This window comes from Plutella xylostella, chromosome 13 (genome assembly GCF_932276165.1).
Source record: "Plutella xylostella chromosome 13, ilPluXylo3.1, whole genome shotgun sequence".
Taxonomy (NCBI): Eukaryota; Metazoa; Arthropoda; class Insecta; order Lepidoptera; family Plutellidae; genus Plutella; species Plutella xylostella.
Genome location: NC_063993.1, coordinates 8,989,589 through 9,011,898, shown reverse-complemented (window position 1 = coordinate 9,011,898; position 22,310 = coordinate 8,989,589).

Below are 22,310 nucleotides of genomic sequence, written 5' to 3'. Positions count from 1 at the left end.
GAAGCTGCCAAGATACTGGAAGAGGAAGCTCACAGGGTCGGGCTCAGAATCAGCACGGAAAAGACCGAATACCTCCACATGACACGACACCGAGGCAACCATGAGGTACGAAAAAACCTGCAAGTGGGAGCTAATAATTATATATTTATAATATTATATAGTCACAGTACCTAAATAATTATCACTATAATCATGGAAATAGAAAAAAAAGCGGAAGGAATATCGCTAACTAAAAACTGAGGCACCCTAAGTAAGTCACTTTCACTGTTACGATGAGCCCGACACAAACACATTCACACTAAAAGTAAGTCAGCACCCACACAATCTCATATCGCCGCCATTGTGGTGCCTCAGTGCTTTAGTACGCGAGATTTCATCCACCTTTTTTTCTATTTCGTTTGTTATTGGGTCATAGTATCACTGACGAACGTAATTTTAACAAACTGCACAAACCTCTAAGAATGCCCGGACTATTCCAGCTTTAAACTTGCGAATTCACTTAATGTTGTTTCCAGGTTGTGGTATTTTCATTTAGAGACGTGTTCCTTCGGGTTCCGATCGCGATCATGCTCACAGACTGAGCTGGCTGTTCCTTTGAACGCATTCCAAAGTGTTTCGGTTAGCATCTGCACATAAGTACACTCTTGTATACTTGGAAGTACCCAGTTAGATCTAGAGCGAAACAATGATTTGTAGTGTAATGTAAATTAAAAATAAATAAGGTTTTTGAATACTTAGTTGCATCAAAATTTGGTAAGTATGGCAACTAACGTGCAAAAGAAAATAACTGAATGATGATGATTAAAATAAATAGTAGTTTACGATGTCCTGTCGAGTAGCCGGTGCTAATTTATTTCTTATGACTGTGATTTGGCACTAATACACGCAGAGAAATATCTGGCTACCTAAACGAGAAAAAACGCTACTGTAACTAGAACTTCTGTTTGCAGTCGTGACAGCAAGACTCGCGAAGTTAACTTTACAAAAACGATTCTGTTATTATTTTACCTGTCGGTTTATTAATGGCAACTAGATGTTTAGTGTAACCGACCAAACAATTTAATACTAACTACAAGGTAACTTACGCGCCTGTTACAATACCAATGTAATTGTAACCATACGTCAAGTAAAGATTACTAGATCGATTTTAAGGACTACTATGCAATGTGGTAACCATAAACACTTTTTTCTTTGGGTTTACTAAATACTTTGCTGTATCTACTAATGAATTTGTGTAATATAACGACTCGAACTTTAATGATTACTGTTCATATTGCAACGCTAGCTGTATGTTTTTTGTAACAAGTACAATACACATTGTAATGCTAGCATCCTAGCTATTGTTACAGCTACTATTTCGTTTGCAGTACCTACTGGTTTAGGAGTCGGCGCAGACAGACAACGGAAAGATCCTCGCAAAAATTTCCGCGAGGATCTTTCCGTTGTCTGTCTGCGCCGACTCCTAAACCAGTAGGTACAGGCATACGAAATAGTAGCTCTCTGGAATCAAAAATAAAAATATGAAGTACATAGAAAAATGACATTTATTTTATATTCTTAATTCTTCTCAATACAATCATCAGGGTTGTATTGTAATTGTAACCACTTGATTTATTATACCTATCTTAAATTGAGATCAATTAAATATCAGACTCGAATAAATATAGGATAACAGGGTTTTTTTAAAAATGATGTAAGTATTTGTTTAAGTTGTTAAAGATCAATGTCCAGGCCCTGTAGCACGGGGCGCTATTAAGACGTGACAAAAGTACTCAGTCGCGCTCGCTCTTGAAGCTGCGCGATGTGAGTGAGCGCGATGCAAAACTCTTATCACGTCTTAAATGAGCCCCGTACTAGCCCTTCTGATCAGTTATGTTATGAAATCATTAACAGTGCTATAGTTTCTGTCCTTTTTTCTTAGCTTTGGATGGTCGCCATAATTGGTTTTTCGTCCTGCATGTGTGTTGGGTTTCCCAGAAGCAGCGTCGAAAGCATGAATGCTTATATTGACTCCATTTCCTCGTAATTTTCATGAATGAATGAATGAATGAATGAATGCACCCCACCAGCCAGGAGTTACCCTGTATCACGGAAATCGCCGCGCCTACTGGGGGGCGCTCAGTTTTGAAGGGAGGAGGAACACACGCTCAAGGATAGGTGAGGAAAGTGAATATCATCGACCGAGTATGCACCCTAATTAGCCAATCTAGGAGAATAGGTAAAGGTAGGAAATAGGTTTTTGGAGAGCGTAAAAGCCATCTTTGGCATAATCATTGTTGGTATGTAGGTGCCCGATGTAATCCGTGTGTCTGTTGGTGCTCGATGTAGTACTGCATGCATGTAGGTGCCCGCTGTAGTCCCTGTGCCTGTAGGTGCCCGATGTTGTCCGTGTGTCTGTACGTGCTCGCTGTAGTACGTGTGTCCGTGGGGTAGGTGCTTGAAGTAATCCGTTTGTCTGTAAGTACCCAATGTTCTCCGTGTGTCTGTAGGTGCTTGAAGTAATCCGTGTGTCTGTAGGTACCCGATGCTCCCGTTTGTCTGTAGGTGCTTGAAGTGATCCGTGTCTATAGGTGTCCGATGTAGTTTTTGTGTCCTGTGCTGATGCTGGAGTGGTTCCGTGCTGATACTGGAGTGGTTCTGTGCTGATGCTGCTGTGGTCCTGTGCTGATGCTGGAGTGGTCCTGTGCTGATGCTGGAGCGATCCTTTGGTGATGCTGAAGTGGTTCTGTGCTGATGCTGTAGTGGTCTTGTGCTGACGCTGAAGTGGTCCTGTGCTGATGCTGAAGTGTGTGACTGTAGATGGCTGAGTGGTCCTGTGCTGATTCTGAAGTGGTCCTATGCTGATGCTGTTGTGGTCCTGTGCTGATGCTGCAGTGGTCCTGTGCTGACCCTGAAGTGGTCCTGCGCTGACGCTGAAGTGGTCCTGTGCTGATGCTGAAGTGGTCCTGTGCTGATGCTGGAGTGGTCCTGTGATGATGCTGGAGTGGTCCTGTGCTGATGCTGAAGTGGTTCTGTGCTGATGCTGTAGTGGTCTTGTGCTGACGCTGAAGTGGTCCTGTGCTGATGCTAAAGTGTGTGACTGTAGATGGCTGAGTGGTCCTGTTCTGATTCTGAAGTGGTCCTGTGCTGATGCTGGAGTGGTTCTGTGCTGATGCTGGAGTGGTCCTGTGCTGATGCTGTTGTGGTCCTGTGCTGATGCTGCAGTGGTCCTGTGCTGACCCTGAAGTGGTCCTGGGCTGATGCTGAAGTGGTCCTGTGCTGATGGTGAAGTGGTCCTGTGCTGATGCTGTAGTGTGTGACTGTAGATGGCTGAGTGGTCCTGTGCTGATTCTGAAGTGGTCCTATGCTGATGCTGGAGTGGTCCTGTGCTGATGCTGGAGTGGTTCTGTGCTGATGCTGCAGTGGTCCTGTTTTGACGCTGAAGTTGTCCTGTGCTGATGCTGAAGTGGTCCTGTGCTGACGCTGAAGTGGTCCTGTGCTGATGCTGAAGTGGTTCTGTGCTGATGCTGTAGTGTAGTGACTGAAGATGGCTGAAGTGGTCCTGTGTCTGATACTATATTTATGTCCTGTAGCGTTCCTATGCCTTGCGTCTGTGACTTCTGGGCTGGGTAGTGTGGGCGGGACTGATGAGACTTATTCCGTGTTTGTGTGCGTCTTCGAATGGTGGCGATAATTGATGGAAAGTAAATTGGTTGTTGTCTTCTATTTATTATTTAGTTCTAGCTGGCTCGTATGTAGGCAGCGGTTGCATATTGACAATAGTTGATATATTGATTTTATTGTATTTTAACCTGTGTTCATTTTTCAGTTTCCCTTGAATGGCGTTCGTTGATGTAGACAGCTACATCTCTCCATATAACAAGCAAGGTCCATATAGCAAACAAGATCAAAAAAATACTTGAAAGAATTCTATTAACATCTTCGGTGAGCTATTGTTTTAAGGGTGCAGTTTCTGTCTATAACATTTTTGTTATATTCTATTTGAAAGTATCTTTGTTGCAATGTGGGAATTTTGTTTAACCAACTTTGGCTTTGTCTACTTTTACCCCATTGTTTCAGTTTGGGTCTATTTTATGGCTTGCAGATGTTCTGTTTCTTTTAGCGCAATGGGTCTATTGCCGGACTTTATTTTAATTTTTTATTCTGGTCTGAAAGAGAGCTTATTTTTAAGAATTACGTTTGCTGTGGGAAAAATATTAGTTTATGGTCCTAAACCCTGCACGTGTTTGTATAATAGGATACCTACGTTAGAGTTCAGGATGAATGAATGAATGAATTGGGGATATTTTAATTTACTAACTAAAGTTAAATTTATTCGTTGATATTTTGCTAGATGGTGGAAGCGTCGTGCTAGATATTTTTGGATACAGACGCACTAGTTTAATTATTAATCCTTTTCAAAATATAACAGATATTATTTTTTATTATACATTAGGCACACTGTTCATGCAATAAAGAGTTTGAGATTTTTTGTTGTTGACTAAAGGTAAATTCATTGAATGATATTCTGCTGGATACTGTGCTATTTGGATAAATACATGGTAAAATAAAAGCAATATGAGATGAAAAAAATACGCATTAATCACCACGTTTTTCTTAGTTACTAGAGTAAGAAAACTAACTTCGAAAGTAACCACCACTCTCGTTCAGGAAATTGAGATACTTATATTTCAAATTTAGCATTTGGAAGGATGATAATGAATGCCTTCTGTCAGGTGCCTCAAAGGTCTAGATGGTAAACTACGGTGGTGCGGATAGTTGGTATTTCCGAAGCAGCGTCAGCCGGTCTCTAGATCGGGGTTGGAATTCTCTCACCAGATTCTCGCGACGATTGTTGCTTTAGGTTTGGGGTGTGACGGTGGCGGCTTGCGAACTTCTATCACACCTAAAGGGGCCGCGTCACACTATAATTATACACTTCACTCATACACTAGAACCGCACACTTTATTTAAATGACTATATTGGTACAAGGCAAGATATTAGGTAATGTTATACTCTAGTGTACACATTCCAAAACTTTATCAATAAATAAGAGATCACTTAATAACTTATAAAGACTCAAGCGCTTTCGTACAACGGTTACTTATTAACAAAAGGCAACGCGAAACAAAGGATTTTTATGCGTAAGGGCCAGCGGCCAACACGTGTTGGGGCCCGGGAGCGCCCGGCGGACCCGACCGTCCCGCTTGCCTGTCACAATGCAACTCCGACTCCATTTCCTCGTAATTTTCATCATCTAAAAAACAAAAGATTAAATTAAAATATTTAAAATGGTATACCTTATAATATAACCATAATGTTAATGAAGTCGTACATTTTATTACCTATCAAGAAATACAATCAAATCGCTAATATTTTAATTAAGTTAATTATTAAATATTTTAACAAGTTAATTTATAGTTAGAGGTACCAACTTACTTTCAAACGTATCAATATACTGATGTAAACCCACAAACCCCACTGCTGCAATAGCTGTGGGATATCTCCGTCAACGTCATCGGATATCACGCACAAAATCACGTCAAATTTAGCGTAAAATACACAAAAACAAATAATTTATAATCAGTGAGCGCTAGGTGAGCGTGGTCAAAGACACAATGGCGGCCAAACAGTATTTATGATGGCTGATATGATGATTTACAAAACATAATATAAACAGAACAAGATACTTAGCTATGAATACCACCTCGATTGTTATTGTAACATTATTATTTTAAATATTCTAAAACACGCTAACAGAATAGCACGGATTAATACATACATTGTACCGTTTACTATTTCCGGGGTGGTTTTTACTATAATATTCTTGTTAGGCAAAACCACTACATAAAAAGTAAACCAAATTAAACACAAATTATACGACACTTAGAACGATATGTACTGCAAACAATAACTTAGTTGTAATAAAAAGATTATTGTTTTGATTACAGACACACTCGTAGTCCACTAGTAACATTCTAAATCATTAACCGGAACTAGATCATTTAGTGACTGTGAATCCCTGTTTCTTAGTACACACAATTCATTATTATACATACTAACATAATTATTGTTTAGGATGCAATAATTATTGATGTTTTAGTTCAATAATATTTTTTGTGTGCTACATAAATGAAATAATGTACCAGTGCTACATAATGTAACATACGATTAGTAAGAGTGAATAATTAGTCGTAGATATAACAAGGACCAAGTATTTCAAACTAGAAAAGTTGTAACCTGATTCAACTAAACGATTTAGTAGTTCTGTTTGTCACCAATTTCTCTGCGTGTACTAGGTACTACCGCTTCATAAAAATCGCCCTGATAAATAGGGCTACCGTAGCAGTTTTATATACTTACGATATAAATTTAAACGTTACATTATGTACCTACAAAATTTGATATAGGTAATGTTAAGTAATTACTATGTTAAAGTGAAGATTGTGCAGAGCACAATTGCAGTCACTACTTAAATCGTCGTAAGCATCGCTAAATCTTGTTTCCCGCCGTAAGATCAATTATTTGTACATCACTTCAGCTTTTACGAGGACAAACAATAGCTGGAACTGTACACAGCGTATAGCATTTGTCGCTTAAAGCATAAAGACCAATTTTGTGTGGGTGCGATTTACTTCACGATCTGTTTGCAAACGACTTTCGGCTACTACCAGCTCAACTGGGAATAACAATTGTTAACTTTGAATGATCCTTAAGCCATTCCATTTGGTAGAGTGGCATGTTATCCATACTAAGGTAAGACATTTCGGTTTTAGTACACAGGTAGGTGGTAAGTTTTATGAGATGTGTTAAAATATTCTATCTTCGGTTTAGCTCGGGGTGTAAAGTTGATACGCGAAGTCTAGAGTTATAACTTCTAAGCCTTTAAAAGTGCATCAAGTTTGCGATATACCAGTGCGCTAAGACACTCTAAGTCGTTTGGCAATTTATGTTTTAGCTGTGAAGGTGTTCATTATTAATTTATACGAGTATAATAATCATAAACTTCCATCTATCTACATTATTTTTACTAATGTTACGCATGTGAAAGGTTCTAATATTATAAGTAATCATAATTTTCATATCAAAAGCTCCGTTTAGGTCGTGTTGGTATCAGGCTATCTACATCGCAATATGACTACATCGAATTTTGACCTGGTAGCAAACTGACTAGTTGTGATTTAGCCTAGTTCTTTTTATTGACTACATCGCAAGCTATGTAGGTATTAAATTGACTACTTAGTTTGTTTGACCACATATTATTATGCCAGTACAGTCAACTTAAAACTAATTTGCAAATCCTTTTCTATAGTAGATCATCATAATAAAGGTACATTGTCATTGTCATACTGTATGGGTCTTGTATTATGTACGGAACCCTTTAAGCGAGGTCGTCTTGGCCGGTTTTTATAACTTCTTACTTCATTAGTGCTTGAGTTACCTCCTTCTAATTTGGAGTAGGTACTGGCCACTTGATTATTTGATAAGCAAAACATGATTAAATGTCATTTGATATTGACATTACGTACTTATTCAATTTTATTAATTATTTATTACTTTCCTATTGAGTTTTTCCATTGACATATATTACTGAGTTTTTCCAATTAAGATGTCGAATTTAAATCTAAAATTTATAAAAAATGATGCAGTTCTTTGGTGTGACGGATATAGATATTATTTTGTGAGAATATATTCCAATCAAAATTCCTTTTGGCGTTGCTCTAACAGAAGTGAGTGCAGTGCATCTTTAACCCTTAACGCAGATAGAACTGCCATTATTGTGAGAAAAAAAGAATCGTAACAAATAAAAAATATAGACAAAATGCATAGGGAACTGGTTTTAGAAACTGCCAAGAAGAATGTATGCGAAAATATGTCGGCAGTAAAAAAATTACGAAAAGGCTGTAATGGATTTCGTGAATGTAAACCCTTCAGCAACTAATGCAACCCATGAAATAAGAAGTTACATTATGCTATTTTAAGTGGTTACAGAAGTTACATTATGTTATTTTTAAGTGGGTAATGCTTGGTTTAAGTAAATAAATAAATATTTGTATAAAGAATAATGTAGTTTCGACTGTACCATGATGAAACAAAACAGAAACGAGACGAATAAACGACATAGTCAAATTGATACCTACATAGCTTGCGATGTAGTCAATAAAAAGAACTAGGCTAAATCACAACTAGTCAGTTTGCTACCAGGTCAAAATTCGATGTAGTCATCAGTGGCGGCTGGTGCCTCAGATACCCGGTGGTGCACTTAATGGGTTTAGTAAATTTTGGAAGAAAAATAGATTATTACAATTAGAAGTAAAAAAAATATAAGTATATTTTACCTTATTTATATTTTAAATCAAATCTGCGTTCCTTTTTTGACGCGAAATTGCTTCTCCGCCGAAACGAAAACAACACACGGAAATCAAAATAAAGCATTTAGTCATTTAGTCTCTCACATCCACATAACCATTTCTTTTTATTGTAGATTTCACTTTTGAAAATTCAGGTATTTTGTTTGGCACTCCTGTTTTAAGATGAGAAAAGGCCGAGGCCCAGCAGATTTAATGTCCTGTCTATTTTGAAATGTCCTATTGCTTTTTATGAAGTCAATATTGTATTTTGCACTCATTTTCACTCACACACACACATACACACTCACGAAATCTTTACTACTTTCTTAGTTAATGAGAAATTAGAGTAACAAATTAATTACGTATTCGCGCGCGAAAGGTGAAACTGTGACAATGACATGACAAGTGCATCGTTCGTAGGTCACGCCACCGGTCAAGGCCAGCGCCCGCGCTCCCCGTGGCGTCATTCGTATTATTTCGGCAATTTCCGGTCGCGTGCGGCGCACGAATTTATCCTAGAACTGCATACAGTTTGTACTGAGCATCTTCCGTCTCACGCGCCAGGCGATTTCCATCCTGTTTCATACTACATGTAGGAGCTCGCTCCGTGCGACAATCCGAGCGCACGAGGCCGTTTTTGTTCAAGCAAAAATAAGATCCAATTCTTTCGCAGTAGAAATCAAAATAGGCCAGCTCGATTTAATTTAACTCGTAACGATAATCAGATTTATGTAATTTCTGTTTAGGGTAGGTATTACGGTTGATATATTGGTATTTTTTGTGAAGTTTTTTTAGACGTACCTAGTATAGGAAGAAGGAAGGTACATATTTAGAAGGTTTTTAAATGGTAGTGCGTCGCACGGGCGCACTTGAGGTGCAGCCGCCACTGGTAGTCATATTGCAATGTAGATAGCCTGATACCAACCAACCCAAAAATAGTATCTCCATAGGGAATCAGTAGGGAGTACAAAATCTTCCGACACTGTGAGCAGTCAGCGACTAACGCTTATCTGACTGCCCAATCTTTTCAACATGGTCACAAACCCTAGTCTGCATGTCATCGACACAAAAAGAAGAAGATTCTGGTTGTAATATTGTCAAAATGATCATAACATAAACTTGACATAGCCATCGCACACATAAACTTGAACAAGGTGAGATCCCCTTTTTTCGTCATTCTTCTATGAACGGATGTTTTTTAAACCTGCCGCCCTTATCATATTTTATGAGATGGCGTCGTTTGGGCTTCCTTACGGTATGATTATAAGATGCACATAGAATTTTGTGTACGCTTCTTTGTTATTCCGTTTATTTATGTTCACATTGTTAGTACTGAGATGCTGGTTATACACACGGGACGGGGTAAATAATTCTTCGGGGTTTCTAGTAAATAATTAAAATACACGTTTTAATTATTTACTAGAAAGTTTTATTTCTATACGTTTTGTATGGTGCACGAAAGGAGCTTCGTCGAGTGATGTAATGTAATGTCAACATCAACTGTACTTTTTAATGTCCGGCGCACCCTAAACTGTCACCTAAGTGAGTTACAACTAATCCAATAATAAATAGAAGATTGTACAACTCTAGTATTTGTCTCCGTTATACCTACTTATAAGAAGCCTAAAAGAGAAACAAGCATACTAGGTATTTTTGAATTATAGGTGAATTTCACTGAAGGGATTTTATACAGACACATGTTTTATTGAAAACATAATATTAATTATCACCTACGACTACGATACTAACAAAGTAAATGCGGAAGTTATTAATGAAAACCGACGAACTCTATGAAAACCAATACAAACATATGATGAAGTCCTCAAAAGTTTGTCTATGCGTGTTCCACGCAGTGTATTCCCGTATTCCGCAGAGTATTACACGGCCTCGACTACAGAACAGGAAACGTACAGCGGTAAAGCCTCTAACTTTTATATTATTTCGATTATAATAATATTATGTACTGTAGATGGTACTTTTCAGCCGTTTAATTGGAAGCTTTGTTACCAGATACCTAGATACTCAATTACGCAAATAGACAGATACACATATAATTATACAGATACACAGAGACTAGAACACCTCTTTTTACGTTGGGGGTTAGAAATATACTTTGACAAGGCGCATTTCCGCCCAACCTCAATGCAGCTGCTTCCTGCATTAAAAAAAGCAACACTTTTTTTTAATGCAAATGCAATGGGTTTTGGCAATTTACGAGAACGAGTTTTGCCATCTGCATACCTACATTATCTGCCAAAAGTTTTATGATAGTTTCCACTAGAGACGACACTTTGTATGCGAGAAAATGTAAACTTTTATAATTTTCGACAAACTATCAAACCTGTACTAGACGTACTTACTGTACCCGGATAGATCGCTCACTGTACCCGGATAGTTCGCTCACTGTACCCGGGTGCGTCCCTGAAAGTTTCGCGCGACCAATCACTCGGACGTCCGCGTCACACGTCGCCGGCGGAAATTTGATTCACAACTTTCTTTTACACCGGAACCGGCCTGATGAGTCGGGATGGACTGTTTACCGGACGACCGATACTTCTTTAGTTAACTTCGGGAAATTGAGCGTCTAAATGCGACTCTTTTGGTTTATTTTACTGATACGGTTTCGTGTGTATATGGGACGCTATGACGTCTCTAGAATTTATTTTCCTGTTTTAAGTAACCTGTTTAGAAAAAAATCGTTCTCTTGAAGTTACAATTTTCAGTCAGCAGGCAGGAATAAAAACTTACCAATGCAGGTATTGCCTTTTTCTAAAATTCGAAATACTCTCATGTATCGACACCAATATTTCACTAACCACCATATTATTATACAAGAGGATGACACGAGGTGAACTTGTGTCGCGAGCAACACGATTCGCTCCGTAATCTATCATTTTTATGAGTACACCATAAAGGCAGTCAGCGCGCAAGCCAAGTGTATATAACAGCCTATAAAAAGCATTCTGCCGAGAAATTCACTAAACTTCATATCGCTATATTTGGCGATATATTGGAGCTGTGAACGCTGAATATGTTAAGCTTGTTGAGAACAATAAAAGTTGGTCGCGGCAGCCGAGATGCTTACTGCACTTTAATAGCTATAACTTTAAGTTTATACGTGTGTTTTATACGGCTATGGTAATACAGAGCAGACAAGCAAAAAATAAAGGCTAAAGTTGAGATAGAAATCTGTGCATAACAGAACCGTATTTAAATGCGTTTATGCGCTATTGTTAATCATTTAAATCGATTCATTTTCTAGACATGTAGCCTAAGCCTAAGTATGGAACCCTTAATTACAAGGTACATGGAATGTCTGTGATATATACAATATTTTCTAACGGGGATAACACAAACTAGTTACATGTTGTTGTTTGAAACTGTGGAATGTAACTGTTTCATTTGAGATAATGTAACTTGAGGTAGATTATCACATTTAACCATAATATTATTGTGTGCTGTAAACATTCCCGAAGACATTCATGCACTGAAATACGATGCCATAATAATATAAAAGGGAAAGTTGCAAAAGTGAAGAGTTTTACTGCAAAGCATTAAGCTGAAAATGGTTATCTCATGTTTTGTTAAGGTATTGTAATAATATTTTTGTGACAGATTTATGATTAATAAATGGATAAAATTATTGGGTAATAATATAGCCTATAAAATTATTATTTTTCATAAATCTTTCTAGTGATTATACTTACGTAAAAAATCATATGCGGACACAAAAAATCTATTTTCCTTCACATGTTTAATACTCATTTCCTTTACAGGCGCATTTTGCGCGACTCCATCGCTCAGGGTGTCGAAATGCCTCGCACGCTACGATCAGAAAATGCACTTACCACATTCTACAGGAGGGTTACTCTATACTGACGAAAAACGAACGAACGAGACCTGTTGTATATGTCGCAGGCATCTGGTTTAATCTCCTGTTTGATTGAACCGCTAGCCCGTTCATTGGATGACGCTACTCAGTTGAATGACTAAAGAACAACTCGTCAAGTGGTTGACTGTAACGTCCAACGTCTTGACTGAACGTTATTCAGCGAAGTCGTTAAATGGGATATAGTATAGCAACTTTGTAATGTCTGGTTAGGATGAACATGACCAGACAAGAGTCAACAAAAAGACTATGTTACAAAGCTCTCATCTCACAAATTAACGAAACAATAACAATAAACGTACCTTGATATTGTTGTTCATAATTATCCAGTTTCAGCACATTTTTTCTTTAAAACTATCCGCCGGCGGTGTAATAATAGGTAAATCCATGTTGTCACACTATTTTAACATAAATATCGCACTTTAAAGCTAATTTATTTGCAAAAAATAACAATACAAGTGCTTTTTGCGTCAGCTGTTCGCTGTTAGACGCCATATTTGTTTTATTCACCACCTGACTGATTTTAAGTCCGCTAACTAGTTGGACGTTTTGCGACGCTTGTACAATCAACGTTCGGCCTAGTCATACAACTGAATAGCGACATCCAATGAACGGGCTAGCGGTTCAATCAAACAGGAGATTAAACCAGATGCCTGCGACATATACAACGAGATAGAGTCATGGCACAGCAGTTCTCCGAAACTTCGTTTTTCGTCTGACGACGGACTGGTGTAGTGGTTAGTGGTCCTGACTGCTATGCCGAAGGTCCCGGGTTCGATTCCCGGCTGGGGCAGATATTTTTTTAAAGACAGATATTTGTACTCGGGTCTTGGGTGTTGATATTTATATTTAATATGTCTATGTATTTTTGTAGCTAGATATATCTGCTGTCCGATACCCATAATCGGGTTCTGCCTAGCTTGGGGTCGGATGGCCATGTGTGAGATGTCCCCACTTTTTTATTTATATTTTAGAGTGACCCCCCAGGCGCCGCGTCGCAATACTCAACATACTGTTTGTTTCTACGTAGTTCTCGACGCGTAATGAACTTTTCGTGCTATTTGACTAGGACTTCCTCGCAAGTGCTCAGTAAGGAAGATAATACAGCGAGGAACATAATTGTAGACTTGCGTAGCTATACCTTATTTATTTATTTATTTATACACTTTATTGTACACATACAAATAAAAACATAAAAGAGAACAGTTACAAATCAAAAAAACACAAACGTATACAAAGGCGGGCTTATTGCCAAAAAGCAATTTCTTCCAGCCAACCTTCGACTGGGTGAAAGAAAAATGCCATTAGATCCCTTAACTAATTTGAGTAGGTACAATTATCAAACTGAACTTAGCCTATGATTTAAACCTAACCTTAAATTATTACTGTATAGATTACAACTACTTACAACATAAAATATACTTATAAAAATATAAATACATATATATACCTATTTTACCTGCCAACCTAATGATTCAAAATAGTGATGCCTAACATTTTTTTTAAAAGTTGCCATTGATGGTGACTGTCGCACTCCCTCTGGCAAGGAGTTCCACAAACATGCTGCCTTCATTGCGAATGAATCGCTATAAGAGGCGGCATTATGATCAGGAATGCTCAACAATTTGTTCTCTACTGACCTCAACGCTCTGCCCTGAGAATGAGAACACAAAAACGAAAACTTGCACTTCAGGTATTGGGGAGATGAGGGGTTATTTAAAACACTGTACAATATGTTGAGAATGTGAGTATTCCGGCGAAGGCGAATTGGAAGCCACTGTAATTGAGCTCGATACTCAGAAATGTGATCATATTTGCGCAATCCGAAAATGAATCGGATGCACAAGTTCTGGAGACGTTCGAGTTTGTTGAGTAGCTCTTCAGTGAGGTCAAGATAGCTTACATTGGCGTAATCAAGAATAGGGAGCAGTAAGGACTGTGCCAACGTAACTTTAGTGTTCAGTGGTAGAAAGTACTGCAAGCGCTTAAGAGAATGGAAGGACGCGAACATCTTCTTGCTGACAGCATCTACTTGGGGAATCCAAGAAAGTGTGCAATCCATGATCACGCCAAGATTTTTTACCGAAGCTACGTATGGTATGACAGTCTGATCGTATGTGACTCTCGTGACAGCTGACACGTCAATTTTGCGAAGCATTCGTGAGCTTCCGAGGATAATTGCTTGTGATTTCGAGGGATTGAGCAGTAGACCGAAAGACTTGACCCACTTAGAAATAATTTCCAAGTTTTCATTAATACAACTAACGGCCGTGTTCAAGCTCTCAGGTGGTGCACCGGCATAGAGCTGAAGATCGTCTGCATATAGGTGGTAGTTAGAAGTAAGTTTGTTTGCCAGGATGTTGATAAACAGGGAGAACAGTAAAGGAGAAAGGACGCCGCCTTGAGGAACGCCAGCAAGAACTTGACACCAAGAAGAACTCTCAGCATCAGTACGTACACACTGCTGACGCCCTTTGAGATAAGACTCGAACCACCTTGTAACTGCCGGAGATACGTTAAGAGATTGAATAACACCGAGGAGTAACTCGAAGTCAACCGAGTTGAATGCATTGCTGAAGTCCAGCAACGCAAGGACTGTAAGTTTCTGATCGTCGATGTTGTGCCTGATGTCATCGGTGACTTTTATTAAAGCTGTAACTGTACTATGGCCTGGACGAAAGCCGGATTGAAATGAGTTCAGGAGTTGGTTGTTGGAGAGGTAGGAGGACAACTGTTCGAAGACTAGGCGCTCGAGAACTTTGGATAGAAAGGGTAGGATAGAAATGGGTCGGAACTGGGACAAGGACGTGGGATTAGGGACTTTTGGTAATGGAAGAATGAAGGCCTTTTTCGAAAGGCTGGGAAAAGAACTGCAAAGTAAAGAATAGTTCATCAAATTCGTGATGTGCGGTAAAATTACGTCCAGAATAGAAACTATCATGCGGGCACCGATATCATCAATACCTACAGCTTTGCTAGTAATATCAGAGATGCATCTCTTAACGTCACGGCCAGTAACAAGTTTGAAATTGAAAGAGGGGCAGTCAGGGATAGGCAAGGAAGAAAGATGATTAAGAGCTTCTGTTCTAATTTGGTCATTTAGAACTAATGGAGGTGTAGAGAAATGCTTGTTTAGAGCAGAGAGGTCAATGTCGAAGTTAGAATTTGCCTTAGACTTCCCTATGCCCAGTGTTTTCAAAAAATTCCACAATTGTGAATTATCACAGTTTTCTATGGATGTATGGATGTATCGGCGTTTTGCGTCCCTACACACTCTATTGCAGCGATTCCTCAACTCCTTGTACACTTTCAGGTTCTCTTCAGTTGGTTGTTTCTTGTAGCGGTACTTGGCGTGATCTCGTTTCGTCATGAAGCCTTTGATCTTGTCCGTAAGCCACGGGGCAGGGAGCTGTTTGACACGGACAGGACGAAGGGGTGCATGTTTATTAAACAGGTTCGTGAGAAGAGAGTTAAACATAGTTACCCTCTCGTCAATATCGTCTATGTCGTTCAGCTGTGCCCAATCAATGGCTTTTGCATCCTCAAAAAGCCGCTGCAAGTCCACTTTTTTAAAATTACGTTGGAGAATAGTACGCTTTTTAGGTTTGGGAGTGCGGACCTTGTAGGAAACATAAAGAAGATCGTGGTATGAAAAACAATCAGCTGTGAACTGACCGTGTTTCATAACAAGATCTGGAGAAGAAACAATGATCAAATCTAGGAGAGTAGGTTCTGAGTTAGGCGGGTGGTGAGTGGCCTGAAGAGGTAAAATGTGAAGGTTTTTAGAAGTGACAATGGACTGCAAGGTATTAGAACGAGAGTTGTTTTTGAGAAGGCAAGTGTTGAAGTCACCCATGACGATGGTATTGTCGAATAAAGGGGAGAAATCTTCAAGAAGCTTCTCGAAGGAGGAAAAGTAATTTACAGTCATTGAAGGACTATAGCAAACTCCGAGGAGAATCCTGGTGTAGCCTAGACGCACTTCTATCAGAAGGTGTTCGGCTTTCTCAGAATACTCACTCGGAGATTTGCTGACGATGGTAAAGGGAATATGACTACGTAGATAGATAGCCACTCCACCTCCGCCTTTGTTAGTTCGGTCGTTCCGAATAAGCTGAAAACCTGGAAGAGGGTAAACGGATGAGTCAAGAGAAGGTTTTAGCCAGGATTCAGAAACAAGAATGGCATGAATATTATTATTATCAAAAGATGTAAGCATATCGGAGTAATGAGCCGGAATACTCTGAGCATTTATGTGAACTACATTCAGAGATTTCGGACAGTTCGAAAACGCATTGTTGAGATTCGAAAAGAGAGAAACGTAGGACAAGTCACAACTGCTGGCTGTGGCAATAGAGGAACAAGAGAGAAAAGAATCATCGTCATCATCACTATGGGCAGAATCATAAATACTCATATTAAAAATATATACTTAATAGATACAATACAATATACTACTATGTAACTAAATATACTACTCTAAAACTATTTGTTATACTAAAATATTTTACCTGCACTATTATTGCCAAAAACCATATAATAGTTTGTACAAAGAACATAATATAAGTGTCAAATACTTATTCTGAGATTTTGTTACAAATTTTTAACGTTATCGTTATATAGTTCGTTACCGAATAAAATTACAGATTAACTACGCTTATGACATTGACAATTTGACATTGACACTTGAAAACAAACACAAAACAAAATTAAGAAAGTTTGTTTGCCCCCCAGAAATCTCCGTTTACACGGGGGAGTGTGTAGCCGTTCTTGAAGCTTGTAATTTTATCGAAGCCCATAACATTGATAAGGCTGTAGTTTTTACCGATTCTCTGAGTTGCTTACAAACTCTAACACAATGTCCTTTTAAAAGTAAAACCCACTGTAGTTACACACTACACATTAAAGACTGCCTTAGAAGGTGTAACGACAAAAGTCTTAGAGTTGTTCTGGTATGGATCCCAGGTCATTCTGGTATACCAGGCAACGAATACGCAGACCAGCTAGCAAAAAGAGCTTCTTCAGATGCCAGCAGTGACCGAAAATATTTCCAAATTCCGACTTATGACCTCCTTAGCCTCCCAGCTAAGGATAGTTTGACTATCTGGCAACATGAATGGGAGAAATCTAGCCGGCTCAAGGGCCGATTGTACTTCTCCATTCAACCGAAGGTTCCTCATAGACCGTGGTTTTTTAAATTTAAAAATCTTCCTAAATTAATTGTTTCCATCTTGTGCAGAATTCGTCTGGGTCATTGTTGCTCCCCTGCTTTTCTCAATAAAATAAAACAACGGGATTCGCCCATGTGTGAGTGTGGACAGGACGAGGGGACTCTAGATCATGTTTTCCTGAATTGCCCCATTTTTGGTTTAGACTCATTATATCCATACCTATATAAAATCAAAGTTCCTCTTCCAATAAACTTTCATCAGTTGTTATTAAATTTTCATGACCCTAATTTTATCATCGCTATTAGTAAATTCATTGTTAACAACAAAATCAAGTTATAACTCCATTCCTCAAATAGTAGTATAGATCTATCTATATATAATATGTATTTATCTTTTATGTTTATTTATATACATTCGTAAAGTTTTCAAGATCTACCTTCAATAAATTACAATTCAAATAAATACACATGCAGTGTCATGACATGATACTGGCAGAAATTGTTGGCACACCCGACAGATTGCCATAAATTAAATTTCAATTCAATTCAAAATTAAGAAATACGAAACTGAAGGTGGAATAATTTTAAAGAATAATTAATTACCTTCAATCTAAAGTTCGAAAAAAGAACACTGAAAAACTTGGTAATTAGGCACTGAAAAACACACATTAGCGCTTGTCCTTGGACACAGTGGCCTTACTTCGCGTCACGGGTGCCGCGGCCGAGGGAGCCGGCTTGCTGGGCTTAGACAAAGCCTTGGCACCGGGTGCCTTCGCGGCCGCCGTGGTCGTCGGAGCTGCTGCAGGATGCTTCCTGCACAGCTCGTCCAGCTGCGCCGCCGACACGATCTTGACGCGGCTGTCATCAGGGAGCTTTACATACACGGCCCCATTGGCCGTCCAGCACGCCCGGATGCCGAAGTGCTTGCGACTGCGGCTGTACAGCTCCTGCCTTGTCCTGGTCAAGAACTCCGAGACCACCACTGAGCTAGTCTTAAGGCACTTCTTCTTGGACCAAATGGTTGCCTTTGTGGACATACTGGCTAGTCTGACAAGAATGGGACGCGGTCGCTTGGAGTTTGGTGCACCCAATCTTATGCACTGCTGCATGGAAGACTCTTGGAAGTCAGCGATCCCCAGCTTAGCCACAGCAATGTTGGAGATTACACCAGGAAGGTGCTCATTGGGGTCTTCTGATATACCAGAGAAGAGCAAGACCTTGCGTCGACTCTGAGAGTCTAGCTCGTCCACCTCGTCTTTGTTTCAGCAAAGATGATTCCTGTGACAGCTGACCATTTTCCGAATAAATATTATTGCAAAATCTGTCTCAATTAATTGCATTTCATTGGACATGACTCATGCAATAAGTGGACAGACAAAATCTGTAAAGAATTTGATAAAGTATGAAAACTAAAAACCTCAAAATGTCTCATAATAATAATAGCTGAAACGAGGCATACGGCCCCTAAATGCAACCGATATCGATAGTAGTACCGTTGTCTCTTATTGCGATAAATATCATTTATTTATTTTATTTTATTTATTAGCGAAACAAACAGCATTATTTTAAAAATAAACTTTAACTAAAGAAAGAACTTATAACTAAAATGCCAATTACATAATACACTCACGGGCAATGAAAAGGTTCCACTGAGAAAAGCACCAAATTACTTTTAAACGGAAAAGGCTAGCTTAATGCCGTCTTCTACAACATTGAAGTACATTTAACAGTGCATCAGGATATTACCAACTAAAATAGGTAGTATTTTGCTCCAATTTTAAATTAAATCTTTGAAAAAATTCGAGTCCTTTGTTGTTGGAATTTTGTGAGTGGAACTTTTTCATTGCCCGGCAGTGTATATCATACACATTGTGTGTGTCGCAGTCCGTTAAAAGTCAACTATAAGAAACGATTCTTCTACTACATTGAAGAGATATTTGCCGAGAATAAATATGGTTAATACATAATATATTATGTATATGTCAAAAATGGACGGACAGAGTCACTAACCACTATGCCATCCGTTCGTCTCCTTAGGTCCAATAAAGCTTAAAAGACATTAAATTTAACTGATTGAACTACCCACCACAACTACCTATAACTTTAAGAACATAATGAGCTAAACTGGTAGAATCCATTAACAATTCACTCATGCTTAACTTTGTATGGCTGTTTGAAAGAGGAGTTCAAACATTTGCGCGTTCATTTACTTTTAAAAACATCAAGTCTACTAGCGCGCCGCCTCTCTTTAAAATTACTAAGCTGAAGCTACTCTCATATGCACAGACCTTAGAACAAGAAAATTAAAAGAAGAGATTTGCCTACCAGAAACTTGCAAATTCTTGTTTGAGTTTGAGAGGTTTGAATTGAGGTTCAAAAGTTTTACAGTGAGGTTGTAAGTTCTAAATGACGACTTATGTTGTAACCCCCTGCAGAGTACCAACTTACTTACCATATAGTTTTTTATTTATTTAAATTAGTATAAATGGCAAACCTAGTAAGTAATACTTAGTATACTAACATGATTTGGGGTCCAAAAGTTAGCTATGGTGCAAAAGGATTAAGGAATAAAATTCAAAATCTGCTTTTTCCTAATACCTAGGTACTTCTTAAAGACTAGGGTTAGACTACAGTTTAAACCCGTGATAAATAAAATAATCGGCCAGTCAGGTTAAAATTTCTAATCTCACACATGATTTGTTCTAAGCTACATTCGCAGGTAAAGAGTCATGTATCTTTGGAATCTAATACACTTAATGGACTCCGTCGAGTATTCTAGAATTACCAAACAGCCTCACAGAGGTACAAACCAAGTAATTATTCGAATGTACGAGACTGGAGGCATAAGTGGTATAGCAATGTATGCGTTATGTATTAAGTCATTAATGAAATTAGCTTTGGAGTTAGTTCTAGAATTATGTTTCGCCTTTGGTTTTAATATTAAGTAGGTTGACTAGACCGTATCTAATAATTGGATGGTTTTTTTCGTGTCTGGATGGAAGTTTTTTTTATGGAAAACTTCGAACGAAAAACAAAAATAACATTCCTATTAACTACAGATGAAACATTCAATAATTTATATGTTAATGTTCGGAGGTATATTAATATTAAATACCATTTAAGGTTGAAGTCGACATTCGGGATTCCACCGGAGACAGAAGGGTGAAACTTCTTAGTTAATGTATATTTCAGTACCTGCAAAACAGTTTGGCAGTTCCGGGCGCTTCGAAAATCATATTTTAACATTTATTAGGGAGTTCCCCCTTCATCGACTTAACTTAAACGCAACTGCTGATAGATTTAATTTGCATAACATGAATTCATGACGAGCTCCGCTAAAAGTGGGATTCAGGATTTCATCGATGGGGGCTTGCCAGCAGCTAGCATGCTTTTCCCTGCTGTCAAATGAGATTCATAAATTTGAATAATGAGCCGTATGGAAATTACTCTTTCGTGAGCGGAAATCCGACGGTTTTAACTGTTGTCATGTGATGAAGACAAGATTTGGTTTCAAATGACATGTTTATTCCTAGTCTTTTAAATATTATAAATAATTTATATGTTAAACCACGTACTTTGCTTATGAGTGCACAAATCTCGCCCCGTTTCCGCCGCAAATCTTCCAAAATTATGTTGTCTCTTGCTCTAACAACGGTATGCAAATCCTAGTACCGTTTTACATACAACGTAATGTCTGCTAACGCAGCGGTAAAATATATCGTATGGAGTGTCGAGACCCTACACTGAGTGGTTTGAGCAAACTTGCTGCGTCCTAGCTTACACTGCCGTTCTGTGTTACTAGAACAATCCCATTCAGTCTTAATACACACTAGATTGCGACTTTAGGTGCAACCTGCTTCAACATGGTCCTGTTATGACTTTTGAATAAAAATCACTATTATTGTATTATCATAATCATCATCAGCCCGTAATCGTCCACTGCTAGATATAAGCCTATCTGACTGAGCACCACAACACTTTTCGGCCTTCCTGATTCAGCCACTACATACCTGTCTAAAGAAGTTGTTGGTCCAACGGGCCGGAGAGAGTCTCACGCTACACTTTCTTCTGTTCGTGGCCTCTACTCAACAACTCGTTACGGATCTTCGGCATATATGGCCAGCCCACTCATACTACAATTGTTATTAATTTTAAATTAAGTTAATAATATATTATGATGTACACTTTAATAAATAAATAAAGTTTTTTATAGCTTAATACACTGCCGGGCAATGAAAACGTTCCACTCACAAAATTCCGATAACAAACGACCCCATTTTTTTCAAAGATTAAATTTTAAATTGGAACAAAATATTACCGATTTTAGTTTGTTATATCGTGATGCTCTGATAAATGTACTTCAATGTTGCAGAAGACGGCATTAAGCTAGCCTTTTCGGTTTATAAGTGCTTTTCTGAGTGGAACCTTTTCATTGCCCGTGAGTGTAGTAAATATTTTTCCCCTTTCGGGAGACACCACTGACCAGCCCTTGCTGATGCATAATAATAATTAGGTATGTGTGTATATTTATCGACAAAGTAGAAATCTGGCAAATACGACGTAGCCTGGCACATGACGAAGGTTCTAGCTGTTGCAGTGGCATCGTACTATGCTTTAATAAATCCCATAGCCATTACACGTAAAATGACCTGCCCGATGTAGATCCTACCACTGTGGAGTATGAGATACGAAATTAGATGACTGCTCAGTTATGCTTATACCTACGGATCTTTAGGGTTATGTCAGCATTAAGTGTATTGCTGTCTGTCAGTATACGGACAGAAAGAGATAGACATAGATTTAATCCCAACCAACCTTTGCTTAATGTTCCTTTCGGCAACACCGCATTAGCGTCAAACTTTTTTCAAAAACCGCATTTTGCTCTATAGCTCTTCCTAGGGCCACTTGCACCAACATTAT